The 21,791-nt window shown below is 32.8% G+C and overlaps 1 long non-coding RNA gene across 2 annotated transcripts in view; it reads left to right on the top strand.

Moving 5' to 3' along the window:
• LOC135969393 (uncharacterized) overlaps positions 1 to 14,307 on the top strand; it is a 50,850-nt gene extending 36,543 nt beyond the window's left edge. For both annotated transcript variants that reach the window (XR_012428598.1, XR_010584626.1), the window contains exons 2-3: positions 10,545 to 10,631; positions 13,294 to 14,307. This is a non-coding gene — a long non-coding RNA (uncharacterized lncRNA). The remainder of the gene's footprint in view (positions 1 to 10,544; positions 10,632 to 13,293) is intronic.
• Positions 14,308 to 21,791: the final 7,484 nt, after the last annotated feature.

The raw sequence follows: 21,791 nt of genomic DNA, 5'->3' as shown, positions 1-21,791 counted from the left end.
TGTTCCCTCTAGCTCAGCGGCAGCCAGTTCAAAGTTACCTCCCTTGTTCCCTGAACATCACTGTCATCCTGTTCTTTTTTCAAGATGCTCAGATTTCATATTGTTCAAACACACATGCTCTACAAAAAATTTGTGCAGTTGACACAATCATCACAGGGTCCTGAGGCGACATTCATCCTCTTCAGTTTAGGAAGAAGATGATGGGATTAAAAGATTAAAGTAAAGACAGGCATAGGAAATCACAAGGGTATTGATTGGGGAAGTGATAAGTATCCATGAAATCTTCACAATTTATGTTCAGAGATTGCAGTAAATACAGGCATAAGAAATTATAAAAGTATTAATTTGCGGAACTAATAAATGTCCATGAAATCTTCACAATTTATGTTCTTCTGTGGTGGCTTCAGTCGGTCCCTCCATTTGGGGTCCCTGACTTCCCACAACAATAAGACTGGGTATTTGAGTATTTTGTATTGCAAAAAGTAGTTGTGTGTGTGTGTGTGTGCACGCTCATATGTGTGTGTGCATGTGTGTAGACATCTGAGGGCTTTGTTTTAATTGCCATCACAGCTGGAAGGTTTGGGTAAAGCCAGTCTTATTTGGAGCTACAGAAATAATCTAGACTCTTTACAAGGTTGTCAAGTTTCTAGTGTTTTGTTCTGATGCTTTGTTGTGTTGATTGATTCGGTAGGGTTCCAGTGAGAGGGTATTTAGTACTTGGCCCTAGATTGCCTTGTTAACTGGAAGTTAGATGTTAAGGTTGCAATAACTTGGACACTTTGAGATAGATCTGCTAAACATGAGTGTACAGAAAAAAAACACACATCAATATTTTATTTATGTGGTTTTTTTAAGATGATATATTCAGTCTTGTGGACATTAGATAATGACCTACTCTTGCCAGCTCAGCTACATTTATTTTATATCTTGCTGATTTTTAAAAGTGGAGCAGTATCATACTATCTGCATTTAGCCACACTCAAGGTTAAGATCAGAATTCTCCATAAGACTGTCCTCACTGAAGACACAACTGCAACTTCCAGAGCCACCATCAGTTCAGATCAGCTGATTACAAACTTGAAAGCCCTCATATACTTCCTCAGATTTGATAATTTGCCCAAATGACTGATAGAACTCAGGAAAGCACTATACTTAATTATTATTGTTTTAATACAGCAAAATAATACAATCAGAACTAGCGGAAGGAATTGATGCACAGGGAGAGGTCTGAGAGGGTTCCAAACTGGAAGTTTCTGGTGAGGTCGTCAGGGATGTATTACCTCCTGGGCAGAGAAATGTGACAATACTCAGAAAGTACTGGCCACCAGGGAGGCTCATTACACAGGCATGATTGAATCATTCTCTGTATGGCTGAACTTAATCTGTATCCCCCCTCCCATCTCTGGAAGTGGAATTGATATTATCAGGCCCAAGACACTAACCTAATTACTACATAGCCGTAAAAAATTAAATAAAATTATGTCCTTTGCAGTAACATGGATGCAGTCAGAGGCCATTATCCCAAGAAAATTAATGCATGAAGAGAAAACCAAATACCCCATAGTGTCACTTACAAGTGGGAGCTAAATATTGGGTACTGCTGGACATAAATATGGCAATAATACATACTGGGGACTAGTAGAAGGGGTAGGGAGGTGAGTAAGGGTTAGAAAACTAACTCTTGAGTTCTAGGCTCGCTATCTTGATGACAGGATCATTCATGTCCCAAACCTCAGCATCATGCAACATACTCATGTAACAAACCTGCCCCTGTACCTCCAAAATCTAAAATAAAAGCAGAAATTATTTTTAAAAATTATTATAGCAATTTTCAAGTTGTTATTGTTTGATTTTATGCTATATTTGTATATAATGTATTTGTATATATGTATATACATTATATTTCTATGTAACTATGTAAGTTATAATTGCATTATGTATAAGTTGTGGCCTTATTTCAAGTTATTGTGGTAGGAATTTTGGCAGATTTTTTTCTGGCTATAGATGATTAGGCAAGCGATCATGACTTAAGAAGTCTATTGATAGAAGTTCTCATCACATGAAAGAAAAGAGAAAGTAAGATAAGTTATCAAACACTGGTGCTAAATTGGGTATACATATTTCACAGAATTCAAATTTAGTTATATATATGTGTGTGTGTATATATATGTATATATGTGTATGTGTTTATGTGTGTGTATATATACACATGTATAATATATACATACATATACTATATACACACACACATTGCTGATTATGTTTGATGTTGGGGTAGGAATTTGTGAATGTTGTAAGAAAATAAGAATTGTATTGCGTCTCCTCTCTGATTAGTATGTCCCTAGAAAAGAGAAAGATTATTTTAAAAGATTAGATTGCATCAGCTCTGCCCAGTAATTTATTAACTCAGAGAAAATAAGTGGTTAAAATATTATTTTATTCAATGGACCAGTTTATTGAATTTACAGTTAATCCATTTAAGTCAACATCCCTCTGATATATGTAAACATCAAGTATAAACTATTTAAAGCAATTTAATATTGCTCTCATCAAGTTACAGACTTGTAAGCATCAAGAAAATATATTTTCTAGTTTTAAACTACAGCAAAATATGTACATGGACATGAGAGGGCATATGTAAAATGAAATATCTCAAGGTTTCTCTTTTTCAAATCAATGCTTAAATTCCCTGGATTATGCTCACTCAAAATTCTGTCTCTACTTATTTTCCTTATATTGAATAATCTTATGTTAAAAGATTTGTACCATCTTATTTCTGAAAGATTTACTGTCAAGATAATATGTGCCAACACTAGGCTGCGTACTGGGTATAAGAGATGAATAAGTATGTAGTGAAGAAATAGCTTTACTCAATGAGAGATGGAGCCTTTGCTCCAGCACCTGTAAGGTAACCTGTAAACCTGAGTGTTAGGAATTTCCTCAATGATGGATGTGCCTCTGGTGTTGTTGATGGGCCCCTTTGACCACACTTGATAGTTTATGCTAAGAGGTGACCCACGGTTGATCCCGAAACAACGTATGCTAATAAGATGGCTCAGGATGGAAGCTGGCTATGCCAGTAATTGCTTTTGAGGACTTAGTCATAAATTCTTTCCCAAGACCAATATCCAGAATGATGTTTCTTAGGTTTTCTTCTAGAATTCTTATATTTAAGGTCTTACTTTTAAGTCTTTAATCCATCTTAAGGTAATTTTTATATATGGTGAAAGGTAAAGGTGCAGTTTTGTTCTGCATACGGCTAGCCAGCTTTCCAAGCACCATTTATTGAATAGGGAGTCCTTTCCCCATTGGTTGTTTTTGTCAACTTTGTCAAAGATCAAATGATTGTGGGTATGCAGCTTTATGTCTGGGTTCTCTATTCTCTTCCATTGGTCTATCTGTTTCTGTGTCCGTACTATCCTGCTTTGGTTTTAGCCTATAATACAGTTTAAGTTCAGGTAATGTGATACCTCTGGCTTTGTTCTTCTTGCTTAGGATTGTTTTGGCTCTTGGGGCTCTTTTTTTGGTCCCATGTGAATTTTAGAATAGCTTTCTTTTGTCTAATTCTGTGGAAAACAACATCGGTAGTTTGATAAGAATAGCAGTGGATCTGTAGATTGCTTTGGGCATTATGGATTCTTCCAATCTATGAGCATGGAATGTTTTCCCACTTGTTTGTCTCATCTATGACTTCTTTCAGCCAAGGTTTGTAGTACTCCTTGTAGAGATCTTTCATATCCTTGGTTAAATGCATTCCTAGGAGATGTGTGTGTGAGTGTGTGTGTGTGTGTGTGTGCGCGTGCGTGTGTCTATTGCAAGTGGGATTCCATTCTCTGTTTAACTCTCAGCTTGAACGTCATTGGCATATAGAGATGCTACTGATTTTTGCAGACAAATTAGTTAAAATTATAATGATTATAAACAGAATAAAATCCTTTCTCTTTTAGTATAAAACATATCCTTTCTCACTGTAACAATGTCAAAAATATATAAAGTCAAATCTTCTTGTAATCTCAAAGTCATGAATATGTAATAATCTTAAGTAAACATTTTATTAATGTTAAATTAGTTCAGAAAAGTGTACCTTTAGTAAAAGTAAAACCCAATGACTAGTCACAAACTGAACATGCCTGTTTAACCAGCTCCCAAATACAAAGCGAATACTAACCTCCCCGAAGCCCTCTAGTAGCCTTATCCAGTCACTAATTTTTCCCTACCCAGCAAAGGTACCCAGCATCCTGACTCCTAATGAAAAGCTTATTTTGTAGCATAATTCTTAAAAGCATCTCTATTCAGTAAAAAAAAAAAAAAAAAAAAAAATCTATTATTAGTTCTCCTCATTAATAGCACACTATTTGGGTTTTGAATCATAATAATGTTTATAGACCGGTGACCCAAGGTTCAAAATTTAGCATACAAACATGATTTAATTTTTAGCTGTCACATCTGCATAGCACACCTTAACTTTACTCTGTGGTTTGCTCTTGGGCCCATCCACCCTCTAGTCTATATGTATCCATTTTTCCATATTCAGCATGATGTGAATATTTTCAGTAAATAATCAGGAAGCAAATAGAGAGAAGGAAGTCGTGAGTTTTTCAGTGGATTTAAGGATATGCAATACTATACACTAAGGTGAACAGAAACAAAACAGATAATTTTGGGGGGAAAATATGACACACTATGGAGATGAAGAAAGTTTCCATCCCTAAAGATCAGTGGTACGCTCTGAAGAACACAATTAAACTTGGTGCTGTCAATATTCATTCATAATACATTATTGAAAGTGAAAGAAAGTGAATATTTGTGTTATTTAGCCAGACTAATACCTGATAAATGAATCTTGTTAATAATATCAACAAATAATTATCACTCAACCGCATGTACAATAACAGTGACTGAAATTCATTACCTTTTAAGCTATTTAATTTCATTTTAGGACAATATTAATTAAATGACTGTTGTTCTTCTTGCTGTACACAAATTTTCTTTTTTTTCACCTATATCTGATATTTTGGTTTTGGTTTTGGTTTGGGTGCTCCATGCAAAATAGATGAAATTTCTTTCCCATATGGCCACACTAAAGTAATGAAATTAATGGAAGATGTCATTAACTTCAAATTTTATTTTATTCAGAATAACTGTTCATAGTTACATTAATTGTTCTTCACTTGATCTTGTTTTAATTTTCTTTACCATGTTTACCCCAATTAATCAATATAGTATCATCTTTTTTCATTCTTTTTATGTTTTTACTTTTAATTCAATTATAATTATATGTGTATATACTTTGATATACATATACATTGTGTAATGATTAAATTTAGCTTATATCTATCACCTCACAAGCTTATTATTTTTTGTGGTGAGAACATTTGAAATTTACTCTTGTAGCAATTTTAAAAACATGAGGCTTTATTATTAACTATAGTTATCATCCTGTGCAATAGATCTCAAAAACTTATTTCTCTTGTGTAACTAAAACCTTGTATGACCTCTTAATCTAAATCACAATAGCCAATGGAATCATTCATGACTACACTTAATTATTAATGCCTTTCGAGTTTCACAAAATGCAAATGTTTTCAATGCCTCTACTATGCCACTAAGAAATTGCCAATCATATGACCTCATGACATAAGCAAACTTATTAAGTTTATTAGTGTAGGTAAGACATAAATCTGATTTTTAAAATATCTGCATAGTCAGTCTTTTCTGTCTGAAACTGTTTTGGAATAAATATATGCTGAAACAGTTAAAGAATGAAATTCTTGTTTTTTCTAATGCGAGAAAAAACTAGATTTATTCATAATACTTGTTATTTTAATTTTAAAGGGTAGAGCCCAGATTTTACGTTTGATTGCATACATTTAAATGCATTGTGTCGTTTATAGTCATAAATATTGTTAGTTTCATTAAAGAGTTTTATTTTATTAAATAATTATTTAGTGGATTTCTGCTATGTATTGGACTCTGTTCCAGGTGCTTAGGATATAGCAGTAAACAAAACAAACATTTTGGCCCTTCTTTAACTTAGAAACCAATGCTTATAGCAACTACAGACTTTTCTCAGTAAATAAATGCAAGGGGAAGAATTAGGAAAATTCTAATATAATGAGGCTTTAGCCAGACAATGATAAATAATGGTGGAAAAATATTTTATTTGTTTCTTTGACAAGCACAAAGAATCATAGACTTTAAGGACATTTTCCTTTGATTATAATAATCAGGAATCGTATATTTTTCTTTCTCTGTCATGAAAGTAAAATGCTAAATTGTGCAAACTCTTAACCATCTATATCATTTTTTTTCTTCGTAAAATGATGAAACTGTAAACACTGAGGTGAATATATGTGGCTTTGACTAAAGGCGGGAATCGCTATGAATGTCTTTCAAAGAACAATTATTAAAGTAGTGCCATTGTAGATCCCATTGATAACTCTATAACGATTCAATTATGCTATATTAATCTGAATATGGAAATGTCCTTCAAATAGTATTAATTAAACACATAATTTTACTGAAGTTGCAAGACTGGAAACATTGTTTTCTATTTGCTAATTTCATTTTCCGGAAGTTTGATGCTTTCCTAGCTAAAAGGAAAAATAATTAAAGGGAAAAAATAGAATGTATTTTGTACCAAAGATTTAGTGAAGTGAATTTAAAATTAAAGGAGTCTTAATAAAATCTTTACTAAACTATATGATTTATAATAATTACTTTGAAGTTTTCTTTTAAAAATTATTTGCTCTGTACCCATAAATGTTTATTTCTCGTTAAGGTCTTTTGCCTAGATTGCTCTCTTGCCGGGATGCTGCTCCCCATTCTTTAAATGAGGACTCCTTTTAAATGTCATTTCCTCAGTATGACCCCCAAGACCCTCAAGGTCATATAATCTAACATAGCTGCCACTACCACTATTTTCTTTCACTGCATCTTGCAATTTCTTTTGTATCATTTATTGTATTATATCCTCATTTGTATATTTATTTGTTTAATGTTTTGTTTATCACTCTAAACTTGTTAGCAGAGTATATTTAACACCTCAGTCAGGTGTGGCATATAATAAATTCTCAATATTCTTGTCAAAAAACAATTGTCAAAGTTGAGGAATAAATTGAAGATATTATTAAATTATCTGAAAATTAGTCTTGTTACAATCCTAAATTGATCAGTTTTGTTACAAATGGCTTTAATATAGTCTAGCATTATTAATCTATAAAATAGTCAAATATGTAGATATTTGTGTACAAATATAGTTCATGCTTTTTGTAGAGTAAGATTCTCCTGATTGTTTAAGCAGGGACTGTTTGAGTAGCACGATCTCCTTTCTGTTAATTAATTCATCATTTCACTAAGTGTCTTGAGGAAGATGACTCCATCCTTTGTTCAAATGCAAAGTCTAGTTGGTGCTAAGCCAAATAAATTTTCATTCCTTTTGCCAGTGATTGGTTTAGGGGTTAGCATGTGATGCATTTCTGGTGAATGAGAGTTACAGGGAAGTCTGGTGGTATTTCTGTGTACATTTTCTTTTTCTTAAGGTGAGACACAGGAAAAATAGTTCACTACTGCCTCAGGTAATTATTGTGTATGGCATGCTCATGATGACAAAATAAAAGGAGGGAAAGAATCTGGGTCCTTGATGTCATCATTGTGCGAATGAATTAACCAACAGTAAAAACACCTAAGCTCTTAATTTCTGTTTAGTGAAAGCGGGTCTGAAAGGAGTTTTCTTGTATCTTCAGCCAAAAGCTTTGAAGTACATTTTCAAAACAATAACACATAATTTTTTAAATATTGAACAATATTTTGAAATATTGTTACTTTAAAATAATATGTGAAATTTAGGACTGATAATAGTGAATTCTGTTTCAATAAAATATTTAATGTGCATAATTATTAATTTCACCTTGATGGTCAATAAGGAGATTGTGCATTAGTACAGAATAAAAGAGATAAGTTTAGTTAAATTGGATAAGAAACATGCAATTATCTACTGTTTTGCCATTAAAATCTTCATCATAAATTACTTTATGCCAAACAATATAATAGCTATATCCCAGCTGGAGTTTAAATTCATCATCTGACACTGTGGGAGTCAAAATGTTATGGTATCAAGTTTATGAACTTCTTTACTTTCAAAGTGACTTAGCTAAAATATACAGCTTTAATGATTAATGTTGATAACAATTAACATGCACATTTGTCGGCCACGGGATGCTTGCTTAATTTTCATGGCATATGACATTAAAATAAATGATCGTTTTCATGTGATCTTCTCAAGCTTTATGACTGAATTTGTGATACTCTCAGTGATTTTAATGACTATATTATTAAATAAACCATTAATAAAAATCATAAGTTACTTCTATAAAGTTGTTTACATATGAGAAAATGTTCTAAGATACTATAATAACTTAATCTTTCTAACATTTTATGAGATAAAAATTTTACTGTCTTTTTAGAGATGAGCAAATCGATGCATAGAGGGACTATGAGTTGCCCTGTGTCCTTCAGATCCTAGGTTATGAAGACAGCCTGAATGTACTTTTAACCACTGTGTTGGCTCTTTTTATTAGATAGAAAACATACAGAGAATAAACATTCAAGTAATTTTTATTCTATTAAATATATATGTGGTTTATTATTTGAAATAATATTTTACTTCTATTAAATAAAATACCATTTTATACCACTAGTACACAAATAAATTTAATTCACTGTTTCTGAGAGATGTCATAAAGTTTTAACTTAAGATGAATTTCTGAATATAGTAATTAATTTATTATAATACATGGGGAAGATTTCATGTAAGAAACAGTCATATTTACTGAACTAATTGTTGCTTTTCAAGCTAGGACTATCATCTGACCCATCTGCAAAAATGAGTTTTGAATTAAATTGTCAATGTAATTCATTGGGTTCCTTTGCAGGTGCAACAGCCCTGTATTTAAAATCTATTTAATCAATAAGCTTCTGAAGAAATTACTTATACACATGATAGACCACAATAAATAATATTCCCAAAGGTGCAAATTAAAAATTCCTTCTTTTCCAAAGGTAAGTTTTATTCAAGCTTCAAAGATTGAATATTGCAAAGAAGCTTAGGGGAGGACTGTAACGTCATTAACTATGTATGCACAGGAAAAATAATTAAGAAGTCATATAACATTGATTGATTGCTAAATATTAGCATTAAATAATTATGTCCTGTCAACACATTGTAATATTTTGGTGGTTGAAGATATCTATGATTTTTCCCATTTATATATCTTCCCATCTATCTTAGATCTGTGCACATCATGCATTTAATTATCTGAGCAAAATTCCTTACAAGTCTAATACTTTTCTCACTTTTTTTTTGTTAATTTTATACATAGCTATGCACTTCAGATAATCTTTTATTTTAAAAAGCCACTTAAGTATACAGAAATAAAGGTATTTTATAAATTTTGGAAGCCCAAAGGAATTAGGCTTACTCTAAATGGTACCACTTATACATTGATAATTGTTTTATACATAGATATTTACTCTTTACTGAGGAACCCTTTATTTAAGACTTACTATACACTCAGATGAAACACATATATGGAAAAAGGAAGATGAACTCTCTACCCCCAAGGAATTAACATTTTGTTTTAAGAGCTTGTATAAGATGGTCATATAATATGGTCATAGGTATGATATAATTGAAATCTAACAACATAAATACATGACATTTGTTTTTAGTTTGCAAATAAAGAAACTAAATTTTAAGAAGTTTCAATTGTTGAACTTTCTTGTTGAAAATTATATACTATCTTTGCAGTCATGAGGCTCTTCCCCAGATCTTTCTACACTTACATTTTCTCCTAACCTTACTTTCTCCATTTTTTCATTTTCTACACTGCAGTAAAAGTGATAGTCCTACAACTAAAAAATAAAAATAATAATTTTAAAAAAGACCATGCTGATCTCCTGTTTAAAACACGTAAATTCTGCCAATTGCTTTCATGGTAATATCCAATTAAGAATATGGTTTTATCCAATTACGAATATGGTTTTCTTAAATATGATCCAAAAACTGGTTTGAGAGGTAGGGGTGCTCCTGGGTTTTTTTTTTTTTTTTTCATATCACAGATTTTGGAGGACATTATTATTGGTTCAGAATTGGAAGCACTGAAGCACTGTTCTGAGTATAACAATAGGTGTCTAGGAGTCCATTCCCTTTCTTGAAGGAACTTAAGAATGTCTTTGGTGATAGAAAGCCTTTTTTTTTTTTTTTTTTAAACATGGAGAGAAGTGAAAACAAAGTGAAAGTAGACTTTGCTAAGTCCTTGGCATGGCTGAGTAGCTTAAACATTCAGCAGCTATTAATGACCTGCTTTGAACCTGAAACTAATGGGTAAGACAATCCAGGTAGCTTCTCAGATTTAGGTGCTTTAGGTGCTCTGATGAACAAGATGCCTATGTGTGAGCTGACTTGTCTCTCAAAAATTGGTGATGAAATATAGAGGATGGGACAGTGGCATCTCACAAAAGTCTCTCCATTTCTTTCCACTAAGGTCCTCTGCATCCTGTCCCCTCTCTCGGGCCTACAGCCTCCTTCTTTCACTCAGTCTATTCCTTGCTTTCCAGTCTCGGCATGGGTGGTAAGTGAAAGGTTTCTTATTGCTAATATTGTTTACTTGTTTCTTGGTTTTTCAAATCTCAATCATCTAGTCAAATAACTATATTCTATTCTTAAGTTATGAGTGTCAATGATCTATTCCCTTCCTCTCCCTCCCCTCTTTTTCTTCCTCTGTGTTTTACTTACACATATATTCCACTAAAATAAATAAATATAAGGTGCTGAATGCCTAACTGAAAAAAAAGTAGAAATTAGTAACAGAGATATACTGTCAAAACTGGGATTGAAATGGCATGAGTTTGACATATTGATCCTTGGCATATTGATCCTTAAACTTCCATTAGAAAATAACTGAAGACATCACAACAGGAAAAATATACAACGATAATGGGAAAATAAGTCTACCATTGATTTTCTGGAATTTGGAACTTGAGTCTGTTATTGATGTGTTATAATTGTAAGATCATAAATTGACATTATTGGCTAATACACACTTCAGTCTTACAAATTTATGAATATGACCATGCATAAGTTCACAGAAGGTTTACGCTAATCATGTCTTATAGCTTTGAAGTACAAGAACCTTATCAAAGAACACTAAAGGTAATTGCCCCTCTCTCCAAATTAGCTTTTTAAAAGAGAAAGCATTGAAAATTTCAAAACTCCAGGCTGGGCGCGGTGGCTCACACCTGTAATCCCAGAATTTTGGGAGGCTGAGGACGGCAGACCACCTGAGGTTTGGAGTTAGAGAACAGCCTGGCCAACATAGTGAAATCCCATCTCTACTAAAAATACAAAAATTAGCCGGAAGTGGTGGGGTCAGGGAGGGCGCCTGTAATTCCAGCTGCTGGGGAGGCTGAGGCAGGAGAATTGCTTGAACCCAGGAGGCAGAGGTTGCAGTGAGCGGAGATCACACTACTGCACTCCAGCCTGGGCCACAGAGTGAGACTCCGTCTCAAAAAATAAAAATAAATAAATAAAGTTTTAAAAATCCGGTTTCTTTCTAAGATAAATTTTAAAAGGGACAGAAACACAAATACTAGGAAATTAAAAGAGAGGAATAAAACTAACCTTAACTCCAAATTAAGATCAAAACAAAACTAATAAGCAAAATCAAATCTTAAAAAGATCATACTGAATACTTAGGAGTATATTTACCTTTCTATAATTATCATTGAAAAGTGAAAATAAATCAAATAATGTTTGATTAAAAATACCTAAATTTGGCCGAGAACGGTGGCTCACGCCTATAATCTCAGCACTTTGGGAAGCCGAGGTGGGCAGATCACGACGTCAAGAGATAAAGACCATCCTGGCCAACATGGTAAAACCCTGTCTCTACTAGAAATACAAAAATTTAGCCGGGAGTGGTGGTGCGTGCCTGTAGTACCAGCTACTCGGGAGGCTGAAGCAGGAGAATCGCTTGAACCTGGAAGGCAGAGGTTGCAGTGGGCCGAGATCGCGCCATTGCACTCTAACCTGGAGACAGAGTGAGACTCCGTTGAAAAACAAACAAACAAACAAAACAAACAAAAAACCTAAATTTAAAAATAACCATGACGTAATTCCAAGAAATATTTAAATATCTACCACTTTCAATATGCTGTTCGAGGTATCAAAAGTTATTTTTAAATATTGAAAAAGAATGTACACTATCAATATTAGCTTGTCACTTAACATTTTCTCTTTATATCCCAAATTCATTGCATGAGGCTAGAACAATGGATTAGTGCTCTTTACAGCTGTTAGTTTCATTTACTATTATTGCGGTAAGCCTCCTCTCCACAAAGCAACCTGACCATGTTTTCATTCTTTAGTATAGCTAAACACATTCTGTCGCATCACACTTAAGTCTTTCACACTGAATACTAAATTATCTATTAACAATAATAATAGTCCAGTAAGAGGTTGAATTAGTTAGAATTTCAAAGCATAGACTCTAGGACAAATGGTCTGGCTTTATATCCTGGCTATTCTGTTTACTATGGGCACATGAACTTTCTATCTATAAAGTATGAATGCTAATAATACAACTTACCTCACATGATTGCTGTGAAGAGTACATGAATTAAAAGTGCTTGAAGAATAAAACACTTAAAAGAGGTGATGAAACACAGGAAAACATTTTTAAAATTCTAGTTATGCTATAATATTACTATAATTTGCATGATGTGAGGACAAGGGCTTATTTTTTTTCTACATTAATATATTTTCAGTCCATAGAATAGATGATAACACACAGTAGGTGCTCTAAACATTCTGCTGAATAAGTGAACATTTACCAAACACTTTTAACTGTCAGGTGCTGGGATAAATATTTCATATGCATTACTTCTTTCATTTTTCTAATAAACCTTTTCATTAAATAGACTTATATGTTCCTTTTCCTGAAACGGGGATTAAAACATAAGTTAAATTAATGGCTGAGTATCACCTCATTAGGAAGTTTATTAATTTCCTGTTTCTGCTATAAAAATTACCAAACTTAACAGCTTAAGCAACCCATAATTTTCATCTTACAGTTCTGGATTTCAGAAGTCTGAAATATGTTTTATCAGGCTAAATCCACAGTATTAAATGTTTAAGTTTATCTCTGGAGGCTTTTGAGGGGGAAACTGGTCTTTTTTATTATTTTTTTTGATGTTGTTTTTATTGTTTGTTTGTTTTCCTTTTGCCTTTTCCAGCTTTTAGAGGCCTTCTGATTTCTTCAGCTTATGGCTTACTTCCTCCTATACAAAACAAACACATACACAATGAAAACACACAAAAAGTGTAAACCCTGAGAAGCACAAAATGTTTTAGTGAAAATAAAAGAACTGTAGAAGACTCAAATAAATAAAATGGAAACACAAAAGGGGACATTATAACTGATACCATTAAAATGAGAAAGGATTATTAGAGAGACTATTACAAACAACTATATGGCAACAAAATCGAAAACCTAGTGGAAATGGATAAATTTATAGATGCATACAACCTACTTAGATTGAACCGAGAAGATTGAACCTGAACAATTGCAAAAAACAAGATTGAATCTGTAATAAAAAAGACTCCAATCAAAGAAAAGTCTAAGGTCTGATGGCTCGTCTGCGGAATTCTATCAGAGAAGTAATATCAATTTTCCTCAAAACTCTTTCAGAAAATTGAAGAAAATTCTTCTAAATTCACTTCATAAGACCAATAGTATCCTGATACTAAAACTAGACCAGAACATAAAAACAAAAGAAAACTATAGGCCAAGATACTTGATAAACATAGAAGCAAAACTCCTAAACAAAATACTAGCAAACAGAATCCAGCATTACATTAACATGATTATTCACCATGATCAAGTGGAATTTGTCCCAGAGATACAAGGACGATTCAGCATACTCATATCAACAGACTTTATATATCACATCAACAGAATGAAGAAAATACTCATATGATTTTTCCATCTATGCATAAAAAGCATTTGATAAAACTCAACATCTCATCATGATAAAAACTCTCAAAAAAACTAAGAAAGAACATATCTCAACACAATAAAGACCATATGACAAGACCGCTGCTAACATCATACTAAATGGAGCAAAGCTAAAAGCTTTTTATCTAAGAACTTGAATAAGACAAGGATGTCCACTCTTATCACTTTTATTCAACTAGTCCTGGTCGGTTCAATTAGGTAAGTGAAAAAATAGAGGGCATCCAAATTGAAAAGAAGGAAGTCAAAATGTCAATGGTCAAATTGTTTCTGTTTGCAGACAAAATGATCTTATATATAGAAAATCCTAAAATCTCTACCAAAAAACCTCTTAGAACTGATAAATGAATTCAATAAAGTGGTAGGATACAAAATCAACATGCAAAAATCAGTAGTGTATTTATACACTATGACAAAATAGCAGAATAAGAAATCAACAAAGCAATCCCATTTACAGAAGCTATATTTAAAACAAACCTAGGAATACATTTAACAAGGACGTGAAAAGCCTCTACAAGGAAAATTATAAAACACTGATGATAGAAATTAAGAGGACACACAAGAAAATGGAAAGATATCCCACGTTGATGGATGGGAAGAATTAATATTGTGAAAATAACCATACTACCAAAGAGATCTAAAGATTCAATGCAATACTTATGAAAATGCCAATTCATAGAAATATTTAAAAACTATAAAATTCATATGGAGACCAAATACTTTAAATAGGAAAGCAATATTCAGCAAAAAGAATAAAGCTGGAGGCATCATACTTCCTGGCTTCAAATCATACTAGAAAGCTATCATAACTAAAAATGCATGGAACCGGCATAAAACCAAACACATAGACCAATGCAACAGAGTAGAAAACTCAGAAATAAATCCACAAATTTACAGCCACTAATTTTTCATAAAGGCACTAAGAACACACATTTGAGAAAGCATTCTCTTCAATAAATGGTGCTGAAAAACATGTTATTAAACATTGTATGAAGTCTTCACAAAAAACTCTAAGTGTAACTACAATATGGTTAGACAATTCCACTATTCAGTATGTATTCACAATAAAGAAAATCAGTACATTGAAGAAATAATTGCACTCTCATATTTATTGCAGCTCTATTCACAATAACCAAGACATGAAATCAACCTAAGGGCCCATCAACTGTTGAAAGGATAAGGAAAATGTTTATATATATACAGTGGAGTACTATTTAGCTACATAAAATAAAGAAAATCTGTTATTTACACAGAATGGATGAGTTTGGGGGATAAGTAAAATAAGGCAGGAACAGAAAGTCAACTACCATGTGTTCTCATATGTGGGAGCCCCCCAAAAAAAAGGTATCATAGAAGTAAAGGGTAGAATATTGGTTACTAGAGACTGGAAAGTGTGCAGAGGATAGCCATAGGTTGGTTAATGAATATAAATTTACAGTTAGATAGAAGGAAGACATTCCAGTGTTCTATAGCACTGTAGGTTGACTACAATTAACAACCATTTATTGTATATTTTCAAAATCACTAGAAGAGCAAATTTTGAATGTTCCCTACCCAAAATAATGGGAAATGTCTTAGATGATAGATATACTAATTACCCTGATTTGATCAGCACATTGTATACATGCCTTGAAACATTTCACTGTATCCCATGAACATGTACAATTATTATGTGTCAATTAAAAATAAATGCAAAAAACACAACTATCCTAAAAACATATCATGAGTGAACAGATAGGTAATACTAGGAAAATAAAAAAAAATTAAAAAAAATGCATATAGAATCAAAACCTAAAACTTAATTTCTTATGAAAAAATATATTCTACATCATATATCTGTTTTTTTGAATCCTATAATAGAAAAAGACAAGGAACAGCAAGTGAGAGAGTATCTCCTTATGGTTTTGAATTAGATTTCCCAATGACTTAAGTTTTTCACCTTTTTATGTGCTTTTTGGCATATCTTATTTGGAGAAATTTCCATTAAAGCATTTTGCCCACTTTGAAATTAGTTCCTTTGTTTTTAAGTTGTGTTATAAGAGTTCTTTATATATTCTGATTATAAGACCTGTATTAGGTATATGCTCTGCATATATGTTCTCCCATTCTGTAGTTTGTTTTACTTTTTGATAATGTCCCTTCATGCACCAAAGTTTTTACTTTTGATGAAATCCAGTTTGTCCATTTTTTTGTTCATGTTTTTGCTGCCACACCTAAGAATCCATTGCCAAATCCAAGATCATAAAGATTGACTTCTATTTCTTTTCCTTAGAGTTTAATTTTTTAACTCATATTTGGAGTTGTTCTTCCACTTTGAGTTAATTTTGTATATGATGTGAGGTAGGAGTCTAATTTCCTTCTTTGCATGTGGATGACCAATTATTCCAGCACAGTATATTGAAGAAATTCTTGCCCCCCTCAATGATCTTGGCACTCTTATTGCAAATGAATTGACTATGAATGTATGGGTTTATTTCTGGACTCTTAATTCTGTTTGATAGATCTATTCGTCTATGCTTATGTCAGTCCCTCAGAGTCTTGGTAACTAACTGTAGCTTTGTGGTAAGTTTAGAAATCTAGAACATTGTCCTTTTTAAGATTGTTTTGATTATTTTGAATCCCTTGCAACTCCATATGAACTTGAAGATTGGCTTCTCCATTTCTGCCAAAAGGAAAGGCCGTCAAAATGAGGATTCAATTAATTTTATAAATATTGTATTCATTCAATCTGTAGATCATTTTGGGTAGCACTGCCAATTTAACAATATTACTGCCATGAGCACGGGATGTATTCCATTTATTTAGGAGCTCTTATATTTCTTTCAGCTATATTTTTTGCTTTTCAGTAAATAAGCCTCTACCTTTCTTTGCTAAATGTATTCCTAGATATTTTTTGGTTCCTTTTACTGTTATTGAGAATAAAATTGTTCACTTAATTTCATTTTCTAATTGTTTGTTGGTAGTATATAGATAAACAACTAATTTGTTTCGGTTAATTTTCTATCCTACGACTTTGATGAATTAGCTTATAGCACTAGCAGTTTTGGTGTGCATGTGTGTGTGTGTGTGTGTTTGTGTGTGTGTGTGTGTGTGTATACCTTGGAATCATCTATATATGGAATCGTGTCATCTGTAAATAGACACTTTTACTACTTTCTTTTCAATTTGGATAGTTTTCTTAACTGGAAAATTTCTCTGGCTAGAATTTCTAGTACAATGGTAAATATTAATACCATTAGCAAAAGCAAGTATCCTTATCTTGTTCCTAATCTCAGCGGCAAAGCTTTCAGACTTTTACCACTGAACATAATGTTAGTGGTGTTTTTTACAGAAAGGGACATTTGGATACAGACACAGGCATGAACAGAGGAGAGACCATGTGAAGAGTCACAGGGAGAATGCCATGTGAAGACAGAGGAATGGAATTATCCATTCACATGCAGTAAAATGCCAAAGATTGCCAGCAAATCACCAGAAGTTTGGAACCGTATGGTAAGAACTTTTCTGCAGGTTTCAGAGGGAGCATAAATATCTACCTCCAGAGACATAATAAGGTTGATTCTGACAGTTTTCTCACATTTCTTGGTGTTTCTGGGGCAGAATGGGCCCACAATTTCTGGTAGTTTTACTTCTGGTGTCACCCCTTGCCTGATTTTGTAAGCAAAGTTTTACTGAAACACAGACACAGTCATTTGTTTACATTTTGTCTATGGCTGCTTTCGAAGTACAGTTTCAGAGCTGAATAGCTGCTAGCTAGATTGTAATTTACTGCAAACTTAAAATATTTAATAACTTTTCCTTTATAAAAAGTCTGCAGACTCCTTTTTAGAATTTGTGATGAACATGATATGTTGCAAAATAAAGTGTCTTATGTCTTTTGTTCTAACATATAAGCCATTTATTTCTTTTTATTGTTTTATTCCACTGGCTTGAAGATGATCAGTAAAATGTTGCATAAAAATATTGAAAGTGAATATTCTTGCCTTCTTTCTAGTCTTAGGAAAAATGCATTGTATTCTCACTCTAATGGATGATGCTAGTTGTATACAAGAATATATGTCCCTTTTCAGCACCCCCCCCCCAACTCCTTGACAAACATCTATACTTTTCAACAAATTTTAAATATATTCAGTCATTTTTTTTTTTTTTTTTTTTTTTTTTTTGAGATGGAGTCTTGTTCTGTCGCCCAGACTGGAGTGCAGTGGCTGGATCTCAGCTCACTGCAGGCTCCGCCTCCCGGGTTCACGCCATTCTCCTGCCTCAGCCTCCGGAGTAGCTGGGACTACAGGCGCCCGCCACCTCGCCCGGCTAGTTTTTTGTATTTTTTTTTTTTTTTTAGTACAGACGGGGTTTCACCGTATTAGCCAGGATGGTCTCGATCTCCTGACCTTGAAATCTGCCCGTCTCGGCCTCCCAAAGTGCTGTAATTACAGGCTTGAGCCACCGCGCCCGGCCCCAGTCATTATTTTTTCAAGTATTTTACTATTATTTTTCTCATATTCTGGAGTCTCTCTCTATATATATACAGGCTAAATATATATATATATATATATATATATATATATATATTCTAAACCAGTTAATATTTTCCTGATGCTCATTGAAATTTTATTTAATTTTTAACATTTCTTTCTCCAGGTTTAATTTTAGTTTTATTGTTATGGCTTCAATTTGCTTTGTATTTTTTTCTGAAGTGCCTAATCTGTTATTAATCAAAAATAATGAATATTTCATTTCAGACTTTGTATTTTTATGTCTAGTAGTTTTGTTTTGGTTTTATAGCTTTTGTTTCTCTTCAAATATTCATGATTCATTATAAATATTAGGCATATTTATAGTAATCATTTTAAAATCATTTTTGTTAGCTTCATTTTTCTCTTAAATGTGGTTTACCTTTTCCTACTTCCTTGCATGTTCAGTACTTCTGGTTAATTGCTTGACATTGTGAATATAATGTTTTTGTGTATGCGATTTTCTAACCTTAAATAAGAAAAAGAATAAACAATTCAGTGAAGTGGAAAGCATATCAAACTGTGCAAATATGCAATATACAGTAATGCTACAAATACCAATAAAGAATGACCAACTTAGCAATCATTCAAGAAAATTCAATTTAAAACAATAAACTTATTCCTCAACCAGGAAGTAAGACTTCTGTACCTTACTAAGAAATTAGTAAGAGTTTAAGGTTTTCAGTAACATAATCTTATGAAATTATGATCCAGGCAGTTAATGAAAAAGTTAAACAAAATGTCAAATGCATAAACATGCCACTATCCACAAATGTTCAAGGCGAGTTCTTAAGTGAAAAACGGTAGTTTCAGAAAAGTACATAATATGTAATGAATTGATACAAACACTACACACACACACCACACAATTACATATTTCTACAAGTAAAAGTCATATCAATATATTCAAAATAGCCTGAAAGAACTCATATGAAACTGATAATGGTGATTATTTATGGGATTCAGGAAAGGCTAGGACAAGTGTAGATAAGTGTTATTGAAAGCTGGAACATTAGATTTAATTGATGGGCATATTTTGCCTTTTTTTCCTATGGAATTTCGGCTATTTTTAAAACATGAAAATTCCCTTTGGAGATTTAAAATAAAGTAGTCTAAATGGATAAACACAAATTAAAGGGTTACTCTGTGTAAGGGAGAGTGATGGTGGGTGAGATATTGAAAATGGATAAGAATCATCGATGCTTTGGCCTATATACTTCAATATCGTTTGCCTACAAGATAAACTACTTTTATATTTTTTCCAGTAATGCAAATATAATTATGCTTTGCAGAGACCAGCACATTTTAAAAATGATAAACTTCAGAAAGTAAATATTTTAGGTTTTGAAGGCAATATTATCTCTATCATAACTACTTGTCTTTGTCATTGTGAGAAAACATATATTGCTGCCTTGTTTTGTTTTGTTTTGTTTTGGAGACAGGGTCTTACTCTGTCACCCAGGCTGGAGTGCAGTGGTGCGATCTTGGCTCACCGCAGCCTTCTCCTCCCAGGTTCAAGCTATTCTCCTGCCTCATCTTCCAAATACCTGGGATTACAGGTAGCCACCATGCCTGGCTAATTTTTGTATCTTTAGTAGAGATGGGGTTTTGCCATGTTGGCCAGGCTACTCTCAAACTCCTGGCCTCCAGTGATCCTTCCGCCTCGGTCTTCCAAACTGCTTGGATTACAGGCATGAGCCACCGCACCCACCAGAAAGCAGATATTGACAATATATAAACGAATCAGTTTGGCTGCTTTCCAGTAAAACTTTGTCAAAGTAGACGGTGGACTAGATTTGACTTTTGGACTATTAATTGGTCTGCTAGTGGTATGAATACGTCTATTACTGTGTAGAGAAAAAAATAGCAGCTTAATATGTGATTATCTGTGCTACTGTAATGACATATCAGATACATTTTGTGTAAAATGTATAGTGACACGTCAGATTAATTTAAGAATATGATTAAAAGTCTATTTGAATGATGCAATTAAAAATGTAGTCAACTTTTCCAATTCAAAAGATATTAGTAATATTTACATAAAATTCACTTGCTATTGATTCAGTCAAATAAAATGCCACTCAAATTACACAAAATACCTGTAAAAATATAAAACATGAAACTTAAGAATTAAGAGGAAAATTAAGAGGAAAATAAAGTAAGTATAATTTTAAGACACATTTAAAAATGTGTTTCTAGAGAGTTATACACCATCTTATTTTTTGCAAGCAGTTCTAAGGTGAGCATAAAGTTATCATTCGATATAGTTGAGCTAGCACGTCACACAAAATACCCAAATCACTAATATATTGTAATATTTTGCTGAACTAAAGTCATGCGTTTGAAATAGAACATGAACCAACATCTTAATAGCTAAAAGTTCTCTTGAATTACTTAATTTTAAAACACTGATTTATGATGCTGTAAAGAAACTAATGGAGCATGTTTTCTAATTCTGTCTTTTAATTTACAAAAACAAGTCAGGCTTATGATGTCTAGTAGCTTTACAAAAGAAGGAAACAATGAAACTTACATTGATAATTTATTCAGAATGAGAAAATGATCAAAATGATTACTACAATTTAATGAACACCGATTATATGTTGTTAACTTTACACATAGTATCTAATTTAATCTGCAGATAAACCTCTATGGCAACTAAAGTTACCACCACTTTACAGACATATAGAAAGGAAATGCTTAAGTTGTTGCCATGATTGTAGTGATGATAAATGGTGGAGATAAAATTCTTTTAGCATGGTGGGTACTATCTTCTAAGAAGTTACTTTTTCCGCTGCACTTTGTGAGCGCTCCTCCAAGAAGGACCCTGTATTGTCCAGCTAATTTGCAGCTGAATTCAAAATCAATATAATCTGTTCTTAAAATCTTCGTATCTGTGGTAAACTGAGGAACTGTCATCTTTTGGTAATTATTTTTGTAAAGCAGAATTGAACATTAAAAAAAACAAAAGCCTTTAGCTGTATGGCCTAAGGCAAATTTACTTAACATCTATCAACTTCATTTGTCTTATACGTAAGAAGGTAAAAATAACACAAGAACAAGAGCAACAATAGTGACAACAACCAGAACTCTCAGAGCAGTTTTGGAAATTAAATATGAAGGAAGTGGAAAAATATTTTAAGTTTAAACTCAGTATGTAAAGGGAAAATCACATATAACCAAAATTAGATTGAAATTTCTTAAATCA

This window comes from Macaca fascicularis, chromosome 1 (genome assembly GCF_037993035.2).
Source record: "Macaca fascicularis isolate 582-1 chromosome 1, T2T-MFA8v1.1".
Taxonomy (NCBI): domain Eukaryota; kingdom Metazoa; phylum Chordata; class Mammalia; order Primates; family Cercopithecidae; genus Macaca; species Macaca fascicularis.
This window is presented reverse-complemented; position numbering and strand designations above follow the sequence as displayed.